The sequence below is a fragment of the Podarcis tiliguerta genome (assembly GCF_965153285.1).
Source record: "Podarcis tiliguerta genome assembly, chromosome: 6".
In the NCBI taxonomy this organism is placed as follows: domain Eukaryota; kingdom Metazoa; phylum Chordata; class Lepidosauria; order Squamata; family Lacertidae; genus Podarcis; species Podarcis tiliguerta.
In genome coordinates this window covers 23,674,316-23,699,969 of record NC_139539.1, presented here as the reverse complement: position 1 = coordinate 23,699,969, position 25,654 = coordinate 23,674,316, and the positions used below count along the sequence as shown (strand labels likewise).

The window sequence follows — 25,654 nt, the reverse complement described above, 5'->3', positions numbered from 1 at the left end:
GATACAGAAATGAACACGTTGCATGCTTCTGAAAGCAAGCAACTTAGTTTAATGAAGAAATGAACTTGTATGATATATTTTCCAACAGTTCTATGGGTTTGAGGCGCTCAATATGAATTTGTATGTTTGGCAGAGGAAAATTGTGTGAATGATGTGTCTGTACTGAAGACTTAAAATCTGTTTCAACTTGCTAGTTCTCCCACCACTACCAGAAAGTGTATATGTTAGACAATGCAAAACATAGCTGTTTTCTTTTTATACAAGTAAAGATTTTTAGCTATGGTGGGTATTTACTAAGAAACAAAAACCCTGGTGCCTTACAATAAACTTTTTGTAGCATGTAGAATATGATTTTGCTTTCAACATTCCCTGGCAGGCTTGCATAACAAATCTTCAGTAAAATATATCATTGAGTAAGTTTTTGTTTTGGTCAATGTGAGAATGTATATTGGTAGTAAAAGAGATTAGAGGCCTATATCTGTGGAATAGCAGTGAAATATATTATGTAGGCTTGAGGACAACTTTACAAACCTCTGGCTTGTTAGATGGGAACTTCTCACTGAAGTACATTTGCTTCCTCAGAAATAAGTTTTGAGTCTTAATAGAATCTGCAGTAACACCACAAAAATGTTTCTATATGACAATTTTGGTTCAACTCTATTGCTCAAAATGCTAAAGGGCATAATAAGTAGAAGAATGACTTTTAAATATTAAAGTCTAATAACATTTACAAATGGCAGAATCTACTAGATGCATGAAATAGCTTATTAAGTTTTAAGCTGTTTGAACTAGGGATTTGTAGTAAACAATAGCTAAATAAAAAAAGGAGAAACTTAAATTCTAAAAGATCACATAGGTTAGTTTAGTCAATCAACCTCCAAGGACTATGGTTCTGGTAGCAAGTGTTCTGTTTAATGTTGCCAGGAAACAAATGACTTTGGGAAATGTCAGCTTGTTTTTATTTTTCTGTATCAGCCAATTATTGGGAAACCTGTTCCTTTCTAATATCATCTGTGAACTCCAGGTATGGTAAGCCAAATAAACTCAAGAATAATAGGGTTTGCAATTCTGATCTTCCCCTCTCTCTAGGTGTGGTCTCCTTAGTTTCCTTTTATCTGTCTTTGCAGATGAATTAGCATGTGACCTTTGGCAAGCTGCTTAAGTTCTTTGCCTCAGTTCTTCACATTTAAATTGTGGATAAGCTTAATCTGCAGTCTAAGTGAGTAAAAATATTGAAGATCTTGAAGATCTTTGGTTGTAGAGCTCATTGGCTGAATGCTTGGCAGTAGCCCAAATTAGCGTTTTTTATTATTAATTCTGGCTAGTGTTGCAACTTCTCTGGTCAGAGTTCCCTGTTGAAAAAGATTTCCAAAGATGAGATAAAAGTTTGCATTATTTCCTGTTGTTGGGCAGCTTTGATATGATTTACTTGAGCTGATTATGAATTGTATATACATTCTCATTATCTTGTACAGTTCAATGAGATACTGTCCACATATTTCCTTCATTTTCTGAAGTAAATATTTGTGTACCATGTTTAAAGAGAACCCAACCATTCTTCAGTCATTCCCATTTCTTCCATAGTGCTATTAGTTACAAAATGTAGCATTAATAGCACTCAACAAGACCATACAGAACTTGCATGTCAAACAGCAGCTTATGCAGCTGCAAGCATTGGTTTTGAAACTGAGTGTCAGATTTTCATGTCCTTACACTGAAGAAAATCTGTGTTTTGATATTATGTACTTGTTTACAATAGTATTACAGTGGTACCTCGGGTTAAATACGCTTTAGGTTACAGACTCCGCTAACCCAGAAATAGTGCTTCAAGTTAAGAACTTTGCTTCAAGATAAGAACAGAAATCGTGCTCTGGCGGTGCGGCAGCAGCAGGAGGCCCCATTAGCTAAAGTGGTCTTCAGGTTAAGAACAGTTTCAGGTTAAGAACGGACCTCCGGAACGAATTAAGTACTTAACCTGAGGTACCACTGTACTGCAGTAGTTGTAGCTCCTACTGTGTGGTATTATCTAACAGTTTTATAAAAACTTCTGTGTTCTGTATTGCAAACGATGCCATTTCTATAGTGAACTGATTACACTCAGGTTGGCTCAGAAATGTGCTCCTCATCCTCAGTAAATAATTGTGATGGGCTGTGGGAGTACAGATTGCTTCCAAGAGTCTCACATTTGTTGAGTAGCTGTTGTAGATGTGTCCTATTACTTGATCTCTTAGTGTCTTTTGATATCATTGACCATAGTCATTGACACTTGGTCACTAATAGAAATTGGAGCCACGCATAAGCAAAATTAATACAATCATTGTGAATGGTACAGAAGGACGATAAACACTCGCCTCCAGAATCTTGTTGCCTTCATGTATTGCTTATTAATGTATGAATCCACAAATCAGTTCCAGTATGGTATTATTCCCTCTTCTCCCCCAGCGTGCGGGCACTCATCTTTGCAGGTCTGCTGAACTTTGAAGGTGCTTCAGATGCAGTACAATTTTGGAGACAAGTCCTTGTTCATCTCCCTTGTTCTGCTATTGTTCCATCTATAAAAAATGTTGGTGCACAGTCCTTCTTGTGCTTCTGGCTAACTGGGTAGTGCTTCTTCCTGGTCAGTGGCTGCTGAAAGCATGCTCAAGTTTTTGTTTGGTTCAGTTTGACCTACTGCTCCACTTAAAACTAGTATGCCTGCCTGCTTACTGAGAGGGCTTATAAAGGAATAACAGTTTGTAGTATTTAATGTTTATATAATGCAGGGTCGTGCATCTGTATGTCCACAAGTACTTTTGCCTCTTCATCATCAAAAGGGAAAGTATTTTTAAAGTCATGTGAGTGGTTCTCTGCTGTATTTTCTGTTTTGCTTTGTAGAGAGGAAGTAGCATTTTTCACTGAGGTGGGCTGAGATCATCTGATGGATGGAGCAAATGGTTTTAGGATGATGTTTACTGTTATGTATAGTTAACCAGTTGGGGCAGTACCTTGATTGGGATGATTTGGTGCCATCTGCACCCTGCCCCAGCTAGTGAATTGTAAGTATGCAAGTCATTCAGCGCTAGCAGGCAGTGAAACCATCAGCTCTAGTTTGGTTGCCTTGGCAATGTTAGTGTGCTCTCTCTTCTCTCCCCACCCCCCAAAGAAAGAAAGTGCAAGGTCATGGCTTGGTTTTCCCTCAATAAAGTTGCCATGAAGCCAAATCTGATTGGCTATTTGATGCTGCAGTGTCATGTTCATTACATGATCCCTGATTGACTGGGATCACACAGCAAAGAAAGATGTGATGGGCTTAGTAAATAAACAAAAGTGGTGCCAAAGCAGCAGCTCAAGGAAATAATGGCTGTTAACAGGTAACATTTCATCTCCCCTTTCCCTTACTTCCAAGCTTTCTTTCCGCTACTGACTAGTGTGTTTAGGTGATACAAGGCCATTTCATAGTGACTCGTGATTTGATGTAAGCTGCAGTCGGCCAGCTAGTGATAAGAACAGTTTGCCCCCCCCCTTAATCCATATTTGTGAGATCAGAACATATGTTAATTTCAACTGTTCAATGATAAACTTTTAGAAATGCACAACTATAATGGGTCAATGAGGAACTAACTGAACATAAATATCTCAGTGGCCAAACCCCGCAAGGGAGATGGCAGTCTACACAGTAAATCAGAATTTACAGAGTTTTCAAGAGCCATCTTTAGCTCAAACAAAGCTACATACAAATTCAAGTATTTGCATAAGAGCAAAGAGTACATTTGTACCTTCAGGCATTTTTGGGGGGTAGCCCACTGGATTTTGTTCATTTTCCTAGTTGCACTGTCAGCATGAAGTGTGGAAATTACAATATATACTTGACATGTAATTCATGTTAACTGTTCTATTAATTTCATTGCAGAATAATTATGCAAACCAGACCGTGTGAATTACAGTGTTGTTGGCACCTGCATCACTCTCTTCTTAGTTGTTTTTTAATGAGAGCATAAGCTCCTAAGAGAAGAGCTATTTTGTATTTTGAAAAGAAAGTCTTATGAAGATCAGCACAGGTCTTTTTCTTTCTTTTTACAAATTTGGCTGAAACTGATTGTTGTCTTAACAGACTTTAAATCTGCTGCCTTAGTAGGGTTCTTACAGCCTATGTCATGAAAAATGAATATATAGTGTTATATATCTTTTCTCTCCCTCCCCATCTCTTATGGAGTGTTACATATATCTTAAAGAGAGCTTTAAATTGCACATTCAGATCATGACACTTTAATTCTACTTGATTTGACAGGAACAGCAGCATAGCTAGCATAATTTTCTTTTGGCATGATGATTAGTTGGGATATTTAGCTATGTAAGTGTTGAAATGTGTCTTGTCCTCATTAAGATACATACAACCTAGAAGTTGATTTACACGATTTTTAATGTAGAAGAGTGGGTAATACATTTAAATAATAATACTGTAGTATAGGGGTTCATTTCTGTGATAGTTGTTGCTATGTGAATGGTGCCATGGACCCCTGGGTGGGTTACGCAGCCCTCCTGGGGTTCATGGACTTCCAGTTGTGGGAACTACTGCTGTAGTTCATCATCATCATCATCATTTCAGTTAGTTGGGTGAAATTTAATTCCCAAGGTAGCATGTGTAGGGTTGCAGCTTGGTGGGATAGTGGTTTTTCTTTTTCGTTGTTGTAAATTTTCCAAAGGCAACAATGGACTGATAAACTGTTTACAATTGGGTAGTCAGAATTAATGACAGAAAATTCTCCTTCCTCATATCCTTGATGATTTGTGTTAGGAATGTGTGGTTTGTTGGAATGGGGTAATTTTCAACCAGTGGATTCATCTGGACTTGGTAGGATCTGGAAGGTCTGAGCAGTTACCAAACTTCTTCAAAACGTGTAACTTTGGCTGCCTCTTACGTTACATTATAATGGTGGTGTTGCACTTCTGTGACTCCCACCTAGACAATACCCTAGAAATAACTTATCGTAAGAGTTCTATAATGTATCTACACTTATAGTGATTTAAAGTATCCTGGTTCTGGTTCCCTTCCAGCAACTTTTTGAACTTTGGCAAGGCATTGGGTGTTTCTCTCAGATTTACACATAGAAATGTAATGCATGAACTGTGTGTCTTGTATTCATATTAACATGATACCTTCTGATTTTATTACTAGATGTTTCACAGATTTAGAGTCTCAACAAAATTAGAAGTTTGTCTAGATACACATTGTACACTAGATAATGTAAAGTGCAAGTATGACAAGTAGTGCTTGAAAATACGTGCATCTTGTAGGCTCACTCATCAAAGAACTAGGAGAGGCTACAACCCTTGACTGAGAGCACATTTGGTTATAAACCCAGGTCTATTACTGTGTAATGTGTGAAACAGGCCTTTGCCTAACAAATGAGAGCCCATTTCACTCCCATAATTCTATAACTCATTCCATTTTCTTTGTGTCATTTTGAGGGTCACTTAATGCAACACAATTTAAATGGGTGCTTGTTGCAGACCTGCTTTATGTGCCTTTTGAAACGAACATGTTTTCAGCCTCTGTACAAGGTGACAAATAAGATGCACCAGTGACACATGATGCAGGGAGCTGCAACTGGCCCAACTTGCATGTTTTGACAAATGAACTTGAAGATGCGTATTCACTTCAGATATGATATTGGCAAGTATACAAAGCAGTTTTATAAGAAATACACTTAAAAACAAAACATGTAAGCACCCCTTTTCAAGATCTTTGAAAATTCACATAATTCCACTAATGAGGCTCCCCTGATCACAATGGACCTACTTAAAAAACCCCACTAGTACTCTAGAATGCTCACATCCAATATTTGCTGTTTTGAAAACTAGACCTTTTTGGTTTTATGAATATATTGAGTAGTGGAGTAAAGAGAACAATCTTTGTGGTTCTGATACCCCAGAGAAACAAGTAAGCAAAGTTTGTGCTGCTTGGTGAAATGTCAGTGTCAGGGTTTCGCATCAGATGGAAATGGAAGAGCAAAGGTAAGGTATGCAAGGGAGCACAAGAGAAAAACAGCAAAGAGGCAGTAAGGAGGCTTTCAGAAACCTCTAAAAGCTTTATCACAAACATGCAGTGAAAATATTTTGTCTCCTCAAAACACTCCTTAGATAAAGGCCAAGTTGCCCTATGCTCTTGTGAAGAATGTATATTCTAGGAACCACCTACTTTTAAGCTTTTTAAGTTGTAATCTCAGATTTAAGTTGTATCTGCATTTCCCCCCTTCTTTCCCTCCCCCTTTGATAGACTTGTAAGCACAGTGTATATATTGAAATGGTGTATATATTGGAGCGCATGTATGGTGTAGTGAATTTTTTTATTTTTGGTCACAGATGTTTGGACTGTTTATGTACAGCTGCATGTAGCTAAGGAGAAACTTGAACAAAACATGTATAATCTGTGTATTCGCCAAAGAAATATGATTAGAGACCCTTGCTGGGGCCTGTTTTTGATGCATTTATTTCCATGAGACTTGATAGCTTTATTTCCAAAAGTAATTAGCTCTTGCATAGTTTGAGATGTGAGCTAAAAAATGGTATCAGAAATAATTCCCTGAAAAGATGGTTTTATTATTAATGTAGAGCACTTGTGACTAGCCCTTCATTCAAAAGGTCTCAAATGTAAAAGCAAAATAGAAAAAAATAGGCAGACGCAGAGTAGTATTCTACTAACTCATCCTGTCAGTGCAAGGGTTACCACTAGCACAGTAGGACTCCCCCCTCCTGTCCCTGTGTTTGCTCCACACCCTCCCCAGATCTGCTCCAGAGGATTGGGGTAACCCCTAGTACAGATTAAGAGGTTGCACAGAGGAATGTGAGCAGACAAGGTTCTGTTGTGCAAACATAAACTATGTGCAAGCAGAACTTCTTAGTGCAACATTGAATACAACCCTTGCTTCTAAAGTAGAATATCGTCAAAACAGTGACTCATGTATTGCTGCAAAGAATTAAACATTTCATTATCAAACTGCCAAAGACTGGGTAAATAAAAATGTCTTCATTTGACATCAAAACCAGTAATGGTGGTGAGGTGGGGCACTGCAGGAAGGAAGGTACCTTTAGTGGGAGATAACTCCAGAGTCGGGACCCTACAACAGATAATGCTCTTCCTTTGTCCCCTCAACCAGGAACCTTGGTGGGGATTGCAAACTAAGTCACCTTTCCTCCCCCCGGCTGGTAGTAGAGGAGGCGCTCCTGCAGATATTTGCCCATTTAGGGCCTAGTAATTTGTTGACCAGAAAACAATTGGGCAGGACGAAAATCTGGAGTTGCGTGTTCACTAGAATCATAGAATCATAGATCTGTAGAGTTGGAAGGGACCCTGAGGATCATCTAGTCCAACCCCCTGCAATGCAGGAATATGCAGCTGGTCCATACAGGGATTGAACCTGCAACCTTGGTGTTATCAGCACCATGGTCTAACCAACTGAGCTAGCACATGTTGGGGCACAAGGTTGACTATAGGCAAGAGGGGCCACCATTACAGAACTGCATAGCACCTGTCAAAGGAAAGCATTTGCTCATCTAGTTAAAATTATATGGATACGTACATCTGGTAGAAAACAGTATTGCAAATACTAAAAAAATATAAACTTGTCCGTCTGTCAGTCTCTGCAGCATAGTACGTTGTTTTCATGAGAGGACAAGGCAATTCATTTCCCTAATTCATGCCCTTGAGAATATAATCAACCTTTTCTCTTTAAATAGCAAACTCCTAAGAAAGAAGTTGTCTGCGGTTCCTTATTGAGGTGTGTCTGTCGTCATGACATTGAATGCTTGTTAAGGGTACAAAGCTGTTAAAATTATTTGCCAGAGATTTGCTGTGTTGCGCAGATTTGAGCTACTAGATGACTAAATATAGACCAGTTCCTGCCTCAAGGAAAAGAGAGTGTACTTGCAGCCTCACTCAAAGCATCTCACTTAGGTGTATCACATGTCTTGCTAGATCACACCTGATCTCCCTTTCCAAGAGATGTCTGTGTACTTGAATTGCCCTAGCTAAAGACATGTTGCTGGCTCCCCCCCCCCCCCCACTTATCTTCTTAGAGTTAGAGGAGGAGCCTTCAACTTCTTCAGACCCAGGATCCACTATTGACCCAAACATACATTTTTCTTTTTTCTTACCATTATATTGGTTTCGTGGTAGGCTTGTTGTTATGCCTTAGATCATGCCATAATCCACACCCACCAGTTGAATTAGAGGACATTAGCTATTAAAGAACTAGCAAGATCTTGGGAAAGATCTAACCCAGGCACCCTCAAACTCTGCCCTCCAGATGTTTTGGGACTACAACTCCCATCATCCCTAGCTAACAGGATGATGATGGGAATTGTAGTCCCAAAACATCTGGGGAGCCGAGTTTGGGGGTGCCTGATCTAACCATTATGCTAAATATAATTACTCTTGGCTGTATGATATTCCTTGTACTTTTCTCCTTGCATTAAAATAGTTAAATCCAATAATGTTCGTATTTAAAATCAATGGACTTTCTCTATCAGCTTCAGTAGACAATAGCTCTGCATCCTCCAATTCTTCCCATTTTATGTCATTTTCTCCACCTCTCAATCACTGGTTCTTGATATAGTTTAGCATCTTAAGTAGTTTCCATAGAATAGTTGGGAATCTCACCAGCAGAAGGTTGTTGAATCACAGGTTGGAAATAACAAGTGAGAAAAAGACTTTAGACTCTGCAATGTGGATAAAATGGTTTTAAAAATTGTTTTGCCAACTCTGCCTGGAATCTGTTCTGGTTGTTAATCAGCTTCTTTTAAGTTGACTGCTGTTTGCAAAACCATAAGTAAAGCTAGTTGTATTTCCCTATACAGTGGTACCTTGGTTTACAACCATAATCCGTTCTGGAGGTCCAGTTGTAAACCAAACAGGTTGTAACCCAAGGCGTGCTTTCGCCAATGGGGTCCCCCCCCCAAAAAAATTGGTTGTAATCCAAAAAAGGGGACACGCACTTCCGGGTTTGACGTGATTGTAATCCAAAACAGTTGCAAACCAAGATACCACTGTATCCATGTAGGAATTTAACTCTAGTCCTGCTTTTGTAAGCAGCCATATTAACAAAGCACCAGAAACCTATGGCAGAAACAATTCTTAAGTTTTACTAATGCAAATTACTTGATGAAAAACCGGAATCTCCTGTATGAACAGAGCTCCTGCAGTGGCTTTCGTTTGGAACTGATCCTCATGCACAGTCATTTGCAGTGGAGTGTCATATGTGCATCGGAGCATACAGAGAATTCTCTGGGAGAGCACGGGTTTTGTAGCATTGCGTGGTGAAAATGATTAGTCTTCTTTTGAAAAAATGTAATTTTATTAATCTAGATTTCCAAGATAGCCTACAAAAGAGAACCATAAAACAAATATAAAACAGATCAAAAACATCAGAAACAAAAGCACTTATTGTAGCAACAGTAAAAATACAAAAAGCTGTAGATATAAAATCAGTTAAAATCATTCAAAATGATTTTTCATTTTGAAGGAGTCCTATAATTTTTAGTTTTCCTTGTACTGTTAATGTCTAGATGGTGTTCTCATATAAGAAACTGAAGAGATGGAAATGTTACCATGTGAGGTTCTGTCTCCCTTTATAATAGTAAGGTGTGGGAGCACTCCTAGAGCTCATTTTGGAGCCTAAAATTTGTAATATGGAAAGGTTTGTGCATTGGAAGGCCTAACACTGCGGCACCCTGGCGTGGGGGTAGCATCTGTAGAAAGGTAAGCATAGATATTTATCTATTTTTATTGCTTTCATGTTCTGTGTATACCTTGCTCCCAAAGTGACATACAATGAAAATTAAAGCCTAGAACATCAGCATACCATGAATTTATTTTCATGATAAACCCGTTTGTCCCACTGATACAGAGCAGGAACTCAAGAACCATTGATAAACCAGCTTTGTAGGTTTTTGCTGATGCTGAGGAAAGCTGCCTATATGGTATGCTTTTTTTTCTTTGAAAAAGGCACAAGCGCCATCTTCAGCAGATTTTGTTGAATTAAGTGAACTTGGTGACAATGTGTCGTACAGCTGTCGAGTTGGATGGGATCTTGGAGGTCATCTAGCTCAACCCCCTGTTCAAGGCAAAATCTACAGTGCAAGATGCAACTGTTCATATGATTTATTGATCTATTGGCATAAATACACAGTATTCCTGACAGGTGGTGGGGTCAGCTGGTGTCTCCCCATTCCCCTCTTTAAGGGTTAGTTCTGAAAAGGACTATGAACAGCAACCCATTCATACATATTGATCATAATTTGTCTCAGAAGTGAGCAGGTGGACAAAATCCGACAGTCTCAGGATTTGAGGCATAAAAGTAATGTGTAGAGACTCACATTGGTTGAAAACCTAATTTATGGACTTGCCATTTATTTTATATCTTTCTATGCTAGTGAACAGCAATTCTTAAATTTGTTATGTCACTTTAAGCTCACTACTTCTTTCCCTACAAGAAATTGGCATGGCTTAAATTGGGCTCTTCATTGACGGATATGCATTCCTGGTCAGAGCTTACGTTTCAGTATTTGAACAACAGCCAAAACTTGTTGAAACAGCTGTTTGGTTTCCTCTGAGGTTGCAGTTCCTTGTTCTAGAGAGAGGCTGTTCAGATATGATGGACAAACATACATTGGCTCTAGGATAGGTTGTGCAGTAAATGCAGCTTGTATAATTCCAGGGATATTTTTCCAGAGATTTGTTAATTTTTAAATGGCAGCTAAAGAAATACTGAATATTGCTAAGCTTTCATTACTTGCATTTCTAACATTTGTTTTACAAGTAAAAGTAAGATGTGATGATGCAAAAGTATAGAAAATCCTATTGCAAACTTGCTGTGATGTAATTTTTTCTACTGCCCAATTCAACACACCCCTTAAGAATGCATTGTTTGAGAAATGAAATGGATACGATACCAGTAAAACTGCTGCTTCACACTATCATGTGCGGAACTTCACATCAATGGTCTAAATCTGATTGATGTCAATAGAATTTAAACAGGCTAACTAAATGGGCCTAGGGAGACTTGGGGTTAAATCCCCATTTTGCTCACCCCATTTGGATGAGTAGGAGAATGAGATATGCTGCTGTAAAATTCCTAGGAAGAAAGGCAGGAGATAAATGGAAGACACGAAAAAGTAAGAAATTTGTGATGTTGGTCAGAAGTAGTCTTGTACATAACTAGGGTATGCTGGATCAGTTGCTCAGGAGGACAGGACAGGTAGTTTCTCTTTTTTCGTGCCCTGTGTAAAGGTTTACTTGCTATTTTTTCAATAACAAGTCTAGTTAATAAGCATGGCAAATGCTCTTAAAATATTGTACTTTGGGGCAATTACACTTTTAATGCATCCAAGAATCTCCTTCACCCCTTTGTTGTTATTGAAAGAATGGCTGCAGCTCAGTGAGAGAGCATCTTTTTTGCATGCAGAAGATCCCAGGTTCAATCTTTGGCATCTCCAGGTATGGGTATGGGTGGTAATGTTCCCTGTCTGAAACCTTGGAGAACCAGTCAGTGTAGACAAGAATGAGCTGAATGGACCAGTGTTGTGACTCAGCATAAGGCACTTTCTTATGTGCTGGTGGTATTTTTGCTTTTGCAGTGTTGCCTGTTCAGAATAACTAAGGGTAAGAATTGTGGCCAGAGTAATGCTTACTAGCCTTGGAATTCTTTGAATGCCTCGCAGTTTAGTAGCCTGACTAGTGTCCATGTCGAAAATTTTTAAAACTACACATTGATGATTCAGTAATAAACTCATTAGACTAGTATAGTGGAAAAACTGGAATTGGGCATGTACCAGTTTTAACGTGTCTAGAAAAGCTCATTTCAAGACAGGTGGTAATTTTACAAATTCTTAGAAGTTTTAAGCATGAACAACCTGGAGAACTCCATGTGGTGGTGGTATGAGACTTTATAATACAAGCAATTTGTGCAAAATGGGGAGAATTGTGCTTCTCTTGAAAGGCAGGCTTGGGGATCTGCTCATTTGTAAATGTAATATTGATAGGGTTGTTTATGCTGTATATAATAATCATATATAGGGTTGAGTACCCGCTCCTGTGTAGTCTAAACAGCAGCACTTAACACACGTGAGGGAGATACAGACAAGGTTTTCAGAAGTACATAAAGTCTTTAGGAAGAAAATAATGCTAAAATGGGAGAGGTAGCCCAGTGAGGACTCAGTAGCCATGGAATGTTGGCTAAGAGAGAGAAATCTCACATTCAAGACTGCAGTCATGTGCAGGCTTACCTGGAAGTAAACCGAATTGAACACAATGGGACTTTGTTCAAGTAACTGTATGCAGGATTTCATAATCGGGTATTACATTAGGTCAGCCTATTAACAAATGGCCACTTTTGAATCATGTAGGAAGACTTAATAAGGAGGAGGTGGTGTCTCTGAATAGTTTCAAAATGTACTCTGGACTGTCTGCATAACCTGATTTTTTGACTGGAGATGGCTGGGACTTGCTCTGAGCTATGCCTGCTCCCATAGTCTGATGGTATAGAATCCAGAGTTCAAAGGAACATCAAAGCAGCCGCCGCATCCATGCTGTCTGCCACTTCAGGAAATCCAGTAGACCTGAATCCCTGAGAGATGTGGGGGGGAGGAGTGGAGATGGTTCAACACCTCACATCTGTTCTGAGGCCCAGGGGTAGAATGGAAGGTACCCCATCTTCACTTTACTTTGTACTTTGTTTGGGTCTATTTTTTAGCTTTTCCTTGCATTAGATTCCACTGTATCTGAAATTCAGGTTTGTAGAATAGCTATATCCAACAATATGCAAGAGTAGTTTAAGGTTGTTAAAATGAAATTCATATTGTAAATTTCACTTTCATTTATTTGCTCTATTATAGGTGAACCAAAACTATTTTCTGCTTTATTTTACTTGCCTTTACACTCCTGATGTATGGGGAAATAAATATTAGTCAGTATAAAACAGTAGATCTAGTTTTTATAGAGGTATTCCTGGATGAGTTAGAAGTTTACTTGGCCTTTCAGTTCTTGTATAATCATACATGGGGATCCTGTGGCTCTAACTTCTTTCCTGCATGCTGAATGCAGATACAAGGCTTAGTGAGGATTGACTGACCTCTCAATCTAGACTTCAAAACCTAGAAAGTTCATAATCCTTTTTATGTGTAAATATCTGTACACTGAAGGCGGTGTGGTGTAGTGGCTCAGACTGTGGAATTAACCTTCTGCAGTCAATACATGTCAATGTTGAAGTGCTTGTGTCTACAAACTTTGCAAATAAACGTCAGAGACAGCATGAATGTGCATCTTCACGCATACAGTATCTGTTTTCATACATTGAATGTGCTTCCTTCCCCTCCAGATTCTCTGTTGCCATCTGCTTTAGGGGGGTGGGGGGTGTTTATTAATTAATTAAATTTGTAAAGCACCTTTCATCCGTGGATTTCAGGGCAGTTCACAGCATAAAAATTCAAGATAAAAACACAAAATACATAATAAGAACAAAACATAACTCCCCCACCCACAAAAAGGTGTAAAAGGGTATAGGATGTTAATTAACTAAGGGCCTAGTTGAGGAGGAATGTTTTTGCCTGGCACTGAAAGGTATATAATGAAGGCATCAGCCGCACCTCCCTGGGAAGAGCATTCCACAAACAGGGAGCTGCTGCAGAAAAGGCCTGTTCTTATGCTGCCACCTGCAAGACAATGGTCCAGCACATCCACTGCCACACCTGCAGATGTGCTTCAATATAACAAACTAACAGATTTTAAAACTCGTGAAAAATTATTGTCAACACTCTACTGGTGGAAGCGGCCATCCACCTGCCAAAAATTCCTGTTGCGGCTTTGCAAGTCTCCTCGCCCCTCGCTTCCCCTCGCCCCCAATCTGAGATGTTTAAAAGGGAATTGTGGTGATACTTGCAAAGCCTTTAAGATAAACTGCTTGCTCCCATTTTAGGCTGAAACTGGATTGTGGGGGCTACCTAAAAGTGCAGCTTGAAGCAGTTTGTGCTTCTTTATGTTGGCAGGTGGCAGTGGGGTGTGTGAGAGAGACTGTTCTACTGTTCGCTCACCCACTTGCTTAAAGAAAAGCACGAGCTGCTTCAAACAGTACTTTTGCAAAAGGCTTTAATCCCTCCTCATCGGTTGATAAGGGATTAAATCCTGCTGCCTTGACCATACGTATGCTGTTCCCTACTGGGAACAGGGCACACAACCAATGCAGCATTAAACCTTTTCCTCCTGCTCAACAGCTGATGTCACTGGTGATGCCAGCTGATGAGTGGGTGTGGTTTGAGGGAAATGGTTTTGAAGGCCAAATTGGACTCCCTAATGGGCTAAGATTAGCTCATGGGCTAAAGGTTCACCATATTTTCAGTACTAAAAAAGATGCCACTGGTCAAAGATGGTGATGATCATTATATAGACATACCTGTTGAGGCAAACACCTTAAGAGGCAATTTCCCCATTTCTCTTACACAAGGGATGGCTCTTCCACGTTTATGCATATTATGTTGCATGTGCATCTCTCCTAGAAACCAAGAAAGTGAGAAATATGTTTTAGCTGCAGAACAATAGCATTAACTAAAATTTGTAGTCTTCTTGTTTCCAGCCTGGTCACCTGGGGTCAAAACTGTAGAGTGTATATGTTGCCCCGTCCCCACTGTCCTGATCATTTATCAGTGTTTTTGACTGCAAGGATGCTTGTAAGCACATCAAGACAAACAGGCTTGTAAGCCCCCTTCAGAACTTCAGACCAAACATGTAAAGGGTGAGTAGCATGGGACTATCCTCAGGCATCGCAGACAAGGTTGACATTCAAGCCGCTGTCCCACTACACACTTTTTGCCCTTGCATGTTGAGCTGAATGCCAGAAGAGGGCTACTGACTAATGTTTATTTGTAGTGACTCAAAAATTTCTCTTAATCATGTCACATACCTGTTTTGTCAGTTTTGTACCTTGAGAGTATAGTTGTCTCTTGCAATAACTGGAGGAAACAGATGAGACTGGGGCTGCTGGAAATCCCACCCAGCCTCCTCAGTTGTTGCAGGATAAAGTCAAGGTTATCCCTGCTGTTGTAAAGCAGGCAGGAAAGAGATCTGAAAAAAGGGACCAGTGGAAAACCTGCACCCTTTCACCCTACCTTAGCAGCCTAATTACGGGATGAATCTCTCCATTCAAGGATCTGGCAGTCCTAGGGCTGAATGCACTCTGAGAACTTGGCAAACTTTTCTATAACATATTTCATCCCAGGGCAGTGGGAGGCAATGTATCATCTTGTTCATCCTGCTGCTGTCCTCTTAGCAACACTTAATTTCTTGAAATGCAAACAAAACAGAAACATTGCAGTGATAATTCTTTGGTTGGTAGTGCTGTATATTTAAAAATAATTGGTTATCTTTTTAAAAACCCAGTGTTACAATCTTTTTATGCAATAAATCACGCCATTGTTGCATGTATTTCCAAGAAAGCTTAAAACATAAGGATTTACTTAATACACACAAAGGCATCTCTTTATGCCATAACGAAGTGTGTAGCTTTCAAACATTAAGTGCCTTAACTCACAGTGCTGGAGAACTAAAAAGTCTGCCCCTCTTGAAGGGGAGGTATAACAGTGCTGTACTTAGAGAAACTGCTGCTCCATTTATTGCAGTGGTCCTTGCCAATTTGTTTGAGTTTTACGATACTTATTTGTGATCTACAGAACATGTGAGAGCCAACTCTCCCAGCAGGCTTCGTTTCTAATTTAGCCAACCCCACAAAAGTTGAGTAGAGTGGCATAGGACTAGAGCAGAGTGAATAATAACTCTGCCCCTCTGCTTCCAAATCTGTATTGGTAAGAGCTAGTGTAAAGTAATAATGATAGACTTTGCTGTGAAGCTCACCTTATAAACTCACCAATGCCCAAACTTACATTGTGGAAACAAATGTGTGTATCAGAGGCCTATTGGCTCTATTGTTGAAGTGGGGGGAAACGGCTTCAGCTGGTTGGCTGTCTGAAATGGAGAAGTGGCTCAACACTTTCCCTGATTCACTTTCCCAATGTAAGCCTTTCCTCACAGGTTGCTTCTTCTTCCAGGGAGTTTGAGACAGTAATGTGAATTTTCTTTAAAAACATTCTTATGTAAATCAGGGTAATTTGAATTGGAAAGGTATCAGTTTGCACTGGAAAGTTTTCTGATGTCCTAGAGAATGAACTAATTAGCATGTTTAATTTACTTATATTTAGTAAACAAAGCTAACAACTTTGAAATGGCCAAGTTTGACTAATACATATTTACAAGTGGAACCTGGTTAGTGAACTTATAAAATGGGAAATTTTCTGTGGAAAATGAAAGCACTGGTTCCAAGCATTCATTTACCGCGTAAGCATGCTTGGAATGCTTGGGTGGGTGGCACAGGGAAGGATTGAGCCCTCCCTTCCTGCTTATTACCCCTTTCTCAACCCACTTGCTCATCTGTTTCTGAAGAAGCTGCTTTTCCTTGGAAGAAAATGTTTGGAATTTTGTTACCTTCATTTGTGGCATTTAGGTGCTCAAATGGGCTTAGGCAAATTCCTCTCTCAGCCTTGGTATCCTCCCACCCTCGCCATCTGTAGTATGGGGACAGTAATACTTGAGTAGTTTATAGGTTTTTTAAAGCAATTACTGAGATAACATTATGTGCTTTTGAACACTCAGAAGTGCTATATAAATACTTGATAATATTATTAAGCTGTGTTCATTCTCTAGCAAGCTGTCCTTATTGGTATCCAGCAAATGCTGGTGTCCTGTGGAGAAAGCAATGAATCAAAAAGCTTTTTGAGTTATGTATATCCAGTGTATTCCTCTGTGTGTTTTATAAAACTCAGCAACCATTTGTAAGGACAGACTGCATGAAACCAGCAGATAACAGGATCATCACCAGTGTGAGGCGTACTGCTTGTGAAGTGGTCTCAGTTGTCTTTTCCTGCTCTCGGAAGCAATGCAGTGTAGATTGAAATGTTTGCTTTAAAAATTCCTCTGTATAGTAAAGTTGCTTCTATAGGGTGCAATAGATTTATTTGTTGACTGATGAATCTATTGAATGTGGTTCTCTCTCCCCCCCCCCCCCCAATGATCAGTGTAGTTACAACATGAAATTTGCAGAACAGATTAATGACGAACTGTGTAGGATCAAGAAAATATGTTCCATAATTCATGGTTCCTTTGAGTCCCAAGTATCCACAGCAGAAGCTGCCTGCTGCATCCCTGCATTGGCATTGCTGTCCTCCTCTTTCTCCTTTGCAGAGACTGCCTTTTCTGCTCTGGGTAAAGAAGAGCAAGGAAAGAGCAGAGGAAAAAAGGTTGTTTGAGACATCTGTGCCTGCATCTCCTAAAAACCTTAAGACAGAATGTTGGAGGAGGGGCCCCTTCAGGTGTTTTGCAGGTTTCAGGTGGCACCCTGGCCTCCCAGGATGGGTAAAAGCATATATCGCCTCATGAAAGGGGTTTGGGAACTTGAAACTTGTATGTGCACTATTTTGTGGAATTTTGTTAGATCTAATAAAGGTGTTGTCCTCATGGATGTGTTACTTTTTTTCTTAATGGCCAACATAGCTAACTTTCCATTTTAAGGTTTTCAAAGATTAGGAAAGATTCCTCTTCCCAGGAAGATTTAAAAAAATAAGGCCACTTCTTAAAATGTGGAGGGGAAAGCAAGAAAGCATTGTTTTGCATTCAGTAAAGATTGCGTGTTGAACTGAGCTGAGACTAACACATTAGTGTTATTTAGAAAGCTCAATTACTATTGCTTTGTTTAATGTCAGAGCATTTTTCTTTCAGCTGCGCTAGTCTTGTGCTTGATCTTGGCCCTGGAAAGAACTGCTAAGAAGCCCATTAAGGTTTCACTTTCTAATGCCTGTGAAAGGATTTAAGTAGATTGTTGAAATTGCTCCTAGTAAATGGTGTGATCAGCATCACAATCCACCTTGCTACAAACTGTTGCTGACAGCAAAACACTTCCTACTACTAGCTTTCTTTACCATGGCTTTTAAGAGCTTGTAGACAAAACATCACAAGAGAACTTGGTTAGAATGGCTGCATGCATTCTGGTGTGTGTGTATTGAACCTGAATCAAAGTCCCAGTGCATCTGACACAGGAGTTAGCATTTGAGCAGGAGCTGACAGTGAAGGATGAAGATTGGAATCAGCACAAGGGGAAGAGAAATAGCTTGTGCTTGTTGGAAAAATGCAGATGGTCCACTGGCTGCTAATATTGCTTTTACCAGGTGCGTATGGCTCTTAACGCTGGGTTTATATTTCATAGAATCAAAGAATTGCAGAGTTGGAAGGGACACTGAGAGTCATCTTGTCCAACTGCCTGCAATGCAGGAATATCAACTAGATCATATACATGGGAGTCTGTTCTTCTGTTGGACAGCTCTTACTGTCAGAAAGTTCTTCCTGATGTTTCCAGGGATAGCGCTAAAGCCAAAATCATGTATAGTCAAAACACAGTTGATTCATTGGTGGGTGAGATTGCCTAAGTTTTTCCCCTGGATGCCCCCTTTCTGCCTCCTTTTTAATTTTTTAAACAATTTTTGCCAAATGTGTAAACCTGAATGTGTACGAGTTAAATGTGTGTAAGTTGCAAGTTACCTGCACAGATTTGTGACCTTGTCCTGTTCAGTTGTCTCATAGACGAGTTCAATTCACAGATGAAAGAAAATTCATTGCTTGATGGCTGCAGTTAAAGTAACAGCTCAACCTGTGCAGGCTGCCTATCTTGCATCAAATTCTGCAAATAGTATTTGCATGTCACCTGCTAACACCTGTAATCAAAGGACTTCACTTGTTTGACTGAGAGTCATCAAGTTATGAGGTTTCAAGAGAGAGAGAAACTGAGAGAGAAGTGAGTGATGAAAATGAATATATATTCATTTTATATAGCCTTTTCTGACACTGACTTTGCTATTCTTATATCTGAGTAGGATTCACAGCCCAATCCTCTGTATGTTTACTTGGAATGGGGCTTTCTTACAGGCAAGAATGAATAAAGTAACAGTCTTAGTTGAGTAACTGACATTGGATTATTTTTATCAGTGCACTTTTAAAAAATCTAATTTGGTCCTGGTGTAGCCCTGTAATAGGAATAATAATGAAATAAAATGTTGACATTCCCTTTTGTTACTAAACTTTCTTCAATAATAAAAAGGCATACATATTGAGGTTTTGGTAATAAGCAGATACATTGTAATTTGTTTTGTGTTAGTTTGACTCAGAGTCCTATTGGCAACAAATGAGAGGCATGTTTGGTAATCTTAAGTGTGCAACTGCAAATGCAGGAACTATTTGTGGAAGAAGTCTAGGCATGTGCATACATACACCACCACATTTTACACAGTCTCTATGGTCCTGCGGTTGTTCTCTTCAGCCTCACAGGTGAGTAGAGAACTAGTCCAGCACAAGCCATTATTTGAAGTGAGCACCAGTCACTATTATTATTATTATTATTATTATTATTATTATTATTATTATTATTATTATTAAATTATCCCGCCCGTCTGGTTGGGTTTCCCCAGCCACTCTAGGCGGCTCCCAATCAAGTGTTAAAAACAATACAGCATTAAATATTAAAAACTTCCCTAAACAGGGCTGCCTTCAGATGTCTTTTAAAGAGAAGATAGCTGCTTATTTCCTTGACATCTGATGGGAGGGCATTCCACAGGTTGGGCGCCACTACTGAGAAGCCCCTCTGTCTGGTTCCCTGTAACCTCACTTCTCGCAATGAGGGAACCGCCAGAAGGCCCTCGGTGCTGGACCTCAGTGGCTGAACAGTGGGGGTGGAGACACTCCTTCAGGTATACAGGACTGAGGCCATTTAGGGCTTTAATTGCTCAGCAGTCCATTTGGACTGGAAATCTAAATGTTATTGTTATTAATTTCATTGCTGTACCACTTTATATGTTAAAGAAAAATCAAAGCGATTTACAACACATTAAAACATCAAATAAAACAATTCAGAGTAAAACAAATTTAAGCTTCAAGGGCAATATTTAGATTCTTCTCTAAAGTGACATTTTGCTTTCACCATATTTAGTTACCTACTTAATTTATATAGCTGTCCCATAACAGAAGTATTCTAGTTTGTTTCTGCATTTGAAGTTTGGATACTACCTTGGTCTCTACACCTGTTTTGAGTCTGTCTTGAAGACAGTTATCTGGATGAAAGCTGGTGTGCATGTTTTGAACTCTATTTGGAGTTTCAAGTTTGAACTCCCTCGGGTTTTCTGAGGGTTAAAAAGTACAAACCATAACTGTAATGCAATATCTTCCTTGAGATTTGTGATATTGGAATGATCCTTTCTGACATAAATTTCTGTTTGATGTTTGAACATCTGCTTGCCCTTTATTTACACTTAAGATGCAATATAGATTCTAGTGTGAAGTGAGGTCTACTTTAGTGAAAATCATTATTTTACTTCCTCTGCCTCTTTCTTCCCAGAGTATAGCTGATTCAGGCAGTGATGCAACTGACATGATTAAATTGCTTTTCTTAGATTGCTAAATAATTGCACTGTAATGCTGGGCAGCACCTGCTTAAGATGTTAGTAGCCTCGGAAATTGAATCTATTTCTCCAAATTATTTGGGTTCCTGTTTTCTAATCAAAAAGTATTCTAGACCTCAGAATATTTACCTCCTCCCTTTCTGTAAGCCAGAAAATAGGGCTGTTGCTTTCACAGCAGGGGAGGAAGGGAAAGGAGAATGTTAGCCGCTTTGAGACTCCTGAAGGGGAGTGAAAGGCGGGATATCAAATCCAAACTCTTCTTCTTCACTAAAATTAAATGGGAAAGGTTCATACGTTCACTAGTGTAGAGTCCATCTGTCCCCTCCCCACACATAAATCTCTGTTGACGATAACCAGCTGCTCCACTAGGGTGCAGCAGTGCTTATTAAAAATAATTCAATTGTAGCTGGTCTTTAATGACACTTTCTTAAATGGCTACTTTCCCTATAAGAGACAGTAAGCCTCTGCATACAGTTATTGGGAATCATAAGCAGAAGGAGGGTTGTTGCACTTCGTCTTGCTTGTAGGATTCTTAAAGGCATCTGGTTAGCCAGTGTGAGAACAGGTTGTTGAACTAGATGGGCTTCTGATCCAGTGATGGTGGCACCAACAGGGCCTCACTTGCCAATTATAAGATCTGAGATGGTTGATATTGGGGGGGTTGTTCTTTTCAGTACTTGGTACTGTCTTCAAGGGCAGCCCCACATAATAGTGTTTTACATTATACAGGAGCATGGACAACTCAGGTAAGGCTATTCCAATCTAGGAACAATTACAGCTGGTGACAGAGCTTGAGCTGGGCATAAACACTCCTAGCTACAGAAGCCACTTAAGACTCCAGTGATAAGTTGGTCTCCAAGTGTACTTCCAGCCTACAAACGTCTTTCTTCAGAGGAAAGGTCTGTGGTACTTCCTCCTCCTTAACATCCAGATATATGGGTGGGGTATAAATAATTTATTATTATTATTATTATTATTATTATTATTATTATTATTATTATTTACTTACTTAATTACCTGCTGAGGCCTTCAAGAATAGAAGGTTGAAGGGTGATTATAGACAATAAGAATGTAGTATTTATATAGCACTCATTCTAAGTGCTCAAAGCACTCTTAAATCTGTGTTGTTAAATAAAGCCAGTTCCAACATACAGTCCTCTCCGGGAGAATTATTAGCAAGTATTAATGACACCTGAGCGTTGGGTCCCATTAAAATTGGCTGTTGCTCTGTATTCAGTAGGTTTTGCAATATCATATTGGTCTCATTGGAATTCCTGATTGGGGAGAAGAAGCCCACAACAAGGCCTCTGTGGAGAAACACAAGTTGCCAGGCAGCTCCTGAGTACATTAAGAAGATACTTGCCAGTAATCTGCAGCAGTAGCAGTGCCTCACAAAACAATTTGTGCTGCACTACCAGGGAATGAAAGCATTTGCCAAGTTCAGTACTGGCACCACTGTTTTGTATGACAGTTGTCAATTACCTTCATTTAGCTGAAGTATTATTATTTTATTTATTTATACCCCACCTTTTCTCCTGACAGGACTCAAGGCATGGGAAAAGTATGTGAAATATGTGTAGGCTTGCTCCAGGGACTCTTCTACCATTCAGTGATGGTTGTAATATGTGTGTAAATAATCTTGCCTACTTTTATCAGTGAAATTATTAGAATTTTTTTTTTTTAATAAAAGAGCCATGTCGAAAGTCTTGCAATTCAAACAGAAAACTCTTTTGTGAATAGTTGCATTACACACTTGTAGTTTATGTAAGCTATGAGAACTTGGAGGATAGATTACAGGGTTTTTGTATAGTATTGCAGTGGCAGGTTGCAGAAACTAGCTTAAAAATATTTCTAGCCTATAGTATAGAACTTTGGTATTCTATGAGAAGTACATCTATATTAGCACAATAAGCTGGGTGCAGAACATCTCTTGCTGTATGTTTTAGTGCTTCTCTGTCAAAGGGTTGTCTTTTCTACGTTGTGAGAAATCCATGGCAGTGCTACAAGATAATGGGAAAAATCAATATAGAACTGACATCTTCCACCACATCCTCTTAAGGCACGAGGGAGGGAGATTGGCAAACCCATATGTGCCTTCCTTAGCCTCACAAGTAAATGAGGGCAATCCCATTGATTTCCATATATTTTTTTTGGAATCCAGCAAAATTTGTTTAAAAATACATCCAATTGGGTTTGGCTACTGTTCTCTCTGTACAAGTCTTTCAACAAAGGTCAAGACTTCTTCAGTGTCGTCATTGATAGCTCTTCCCATTTTTCTACGTCTTATCCCTGTTGGGTTTACAAACGTCACTGCAATCTTACATTTCCTAAGCCACAATACCTCTGGGAATTTGCTTTTATTTTACGTTCAAATTGCACTTTGAATACTTTCTAAAGAGAACATTGATGTGATGATTTCAAATTAATTGCAGTGCCTCATCTTGAGCTAGTTGCTGTTATTTGCACTTTATAGGAAGGCAAGTAAGTTTGAGAGAGAATAAATTAGGAGCATGGTAGGTGAGTAAAAAACCAAATGCTTAGCTTGTAGCCTGTTTTCCATCCTGACTGTGGAGGAGGGGAATCTATCATGGAAACACCTGCTACCAGCCTCTTACTTCTAGTTTGTCATGGTGTCCAAATTAGCAAACTATGATTAGTACTTCTCCCCATCCCCTGCAAAAAAACCAAACAAACATGAATTAGAATTAGTTTTTTTCTGATTCTGTTTAAGAAAGTGATTAGGGTTGCCAAGTCGTTGCAGCAAACTATTCTGAACACTGAACAGAAAATAAAGGTGTAAGAATAGAAGAGGGAATAAAAGAGTCTCTGGCACATTCTCAATTGTTTAGAAAGATCATCTGAACTGAGTAATTTAGTCTACGGCAGATTTTAATTCAGAATTCCTATCTAAGCCCCCTGTTATTATTTTTAAAATGCTTTGATAAAATCATTGATCTTCATATGAAGGGCTTGATGGAACATATTTAGCATATATCTTCTTCCCTGAATTTTCTGATTGCATGTTTCTGGGTGTATGGTTTTTTTTGCGGAGTGGGGGGTGACAGATCATGGGAGCATGCAGGTTGTTAATATAATTTGACACATTCCCAAAGCCATCCTTGTCTGTTTTAAATTGTTCAGCACTACCATTGTTGTCCTTTGTCATGTTATGAATGAGAACATGCAGATGATAATTGGGGAAAGTAATATACTTTTACTTTTACCAGTTCCTTTTGATTGCTCCCATAACCAGTATTCCTTGGAGTGAATGACCTCCTCTGAATCAGTAATATGGCAGAGTAGTGACAGTGGTGGCTGTGGGATCTAGGAACTATTCAGTAGTAAAGGCAGAACTAATAAGAACCCTACAGTCCCATGCTCTTCACTCCTTCCCAAATTCTCCCTGTATTAATTCCTTAGTCCTCTCCCTTGTGTTCAGAGTTATTTCTGAACTGGTGTAACCATACTTATCCTTTAAACCAGAGATTTGTTTAAAATTTCCGAGAGTGCTTTCAGTCTCTGGTTTAAAGGCTATGGTAACTTATATTTATGCCAGTTCAAGTGTAGCTCTAAAGCATAATTAATACAAGAAAGGATGATGAACTTTGCATGGGCAGAGCTTCAAGGGAGGGGGTAAGTGTGTGAGCCTTTGATCCACTAGTGATCATTCAGCTATGGTTTTGCAACCAGTGTGGCATCTAAACTTCATTGTTGCCATCCATCTGTCTTGGGAGACAATGGAGGAGTGCACCTTTGGGGTGAGGTCAATCTGTTGGAATTCAGGCACCAGGCCTGTTGGCATCTGAACTGTGCCTGTGTGAAAAAATCTTCACACTTATTACAATTATTAACATTTGAATGCTTACAAGGATTAGGAAATGGCACTTTTGTGGCTTTGGATACTGCAGCCCTTGGATATTCCATTGATGGGATTCCCAAGCCACTAGTTTCTGTCTGGGGAGGGATGTCAAAGATTACTAAAAGAACAGTTGTATTACAGATTGCCTTGAGAGGTGATTCAGTAGTTTTAACATGGAGATCATGCATATGACAACTACCATAATAGCAGCAATTCCTGCCTTTATATTTCAGATTAAAACTCTTGCAAATGTGTGGCTGACATTTAGAGGAAATGAAGTGTGTCCCCAGATAGTGCTGGCGGCCAGGAGTTTGGAACCTTGAAACAATGAAGTGAAATTACAGAAGGTCAAATGCTTCCAGAATACACTAGCAAAATTGACTCTTTGTTCTGGAGAGATAATTATGAAATTACAAGGTGGTGAAGTACAGTGTAGTGTGTAATTCTGTGGGAATAGGTGCTCAGCTTATTTTCTACATTAAACTACAATAAAATGAAATAAACTCTTTGAGGGCAATGTTGCCGCCTACAAACCCATAGCTTCAGTCCAATTTTGTTCACATAATTCCATTAATCTTTCTCCCCATTTTACAGAATACCTTTGAATCCAATCTGAGTTCAAAGTCTCTAGATCTCAAGAGTGATTTTTATCTTTGTAAATAAGCATAAATGGTTTCCCTTCGTAGACTTTCTAATGACAGGTGCCAGAATACTCTCAAAATATTCTATGAGTGTTTCTAATACCTAATAGGGCACTGGGCCAGTAAAACAATTATAAGAAAGAGCTGGAAGAAGGAAGTGCTTGGGGTCTTTGCTTGGAATTGCAAAAAGGTTTTCTCAAAAGTGTTCACTGGTAGCATTTTCTTCATATGCCCCCCCCCCCACACCCGAGTCTTTACAATAATTTTCAGCTTACTTAACTTTCTTTTACTTTCCATTTCCCCATTTATTATACAATCATTTGATTGTGCTGTCTGTACAGAATGCATAAATTGCATATTTGTGCATCTCTATGTGCTTCATTTTTATTTATTTTAAAATGTTGAAATAAAGGTTTCCAGGGTGTCTTACCTGTTTCTATTGCACTTTGGAATATAGGTCAAGAGAAGGACACGTTTTACTTTTTGTTCAGGGAAACAGGATTCACTGAGACCTGTGAGGGGTGGTGGTCATTTTCTCCACATTTTACATTGTATTTGATATTATAAAAGGGAGCAGAATTTAACCCCCACCTGTACTCTTATTGCTTCAAGTGGTTGTATCAAATTTAATCTA

At 39.2% G+C, this 25,654-nt stretch overlaps 1 protein-coding gene and 1 long non-coding RNA gene across 2 annotated transcripts in view; both read left to right on the top strand.

Annotated features, from left to right (window-relative positions):
• The window catches only part of TOP1 (DNA topoisomerase I), a 71,812-nt gene that overhangs the window by 4,668 nt on the left and 41,490 nt on the right, over nt 1–25,654 (top strand). The window lies entirely within an intron of this gene.
• On the top strand, nt 18,147–19,131 carry LOC310679473. The gene is made up of 2 exons (XR_014512285.1): nt 18,147–18,240; nt 18,670–19,131. It is a non-coding gene; the product is annotated as an uncharacterized lncRNA (long non-coding RNA).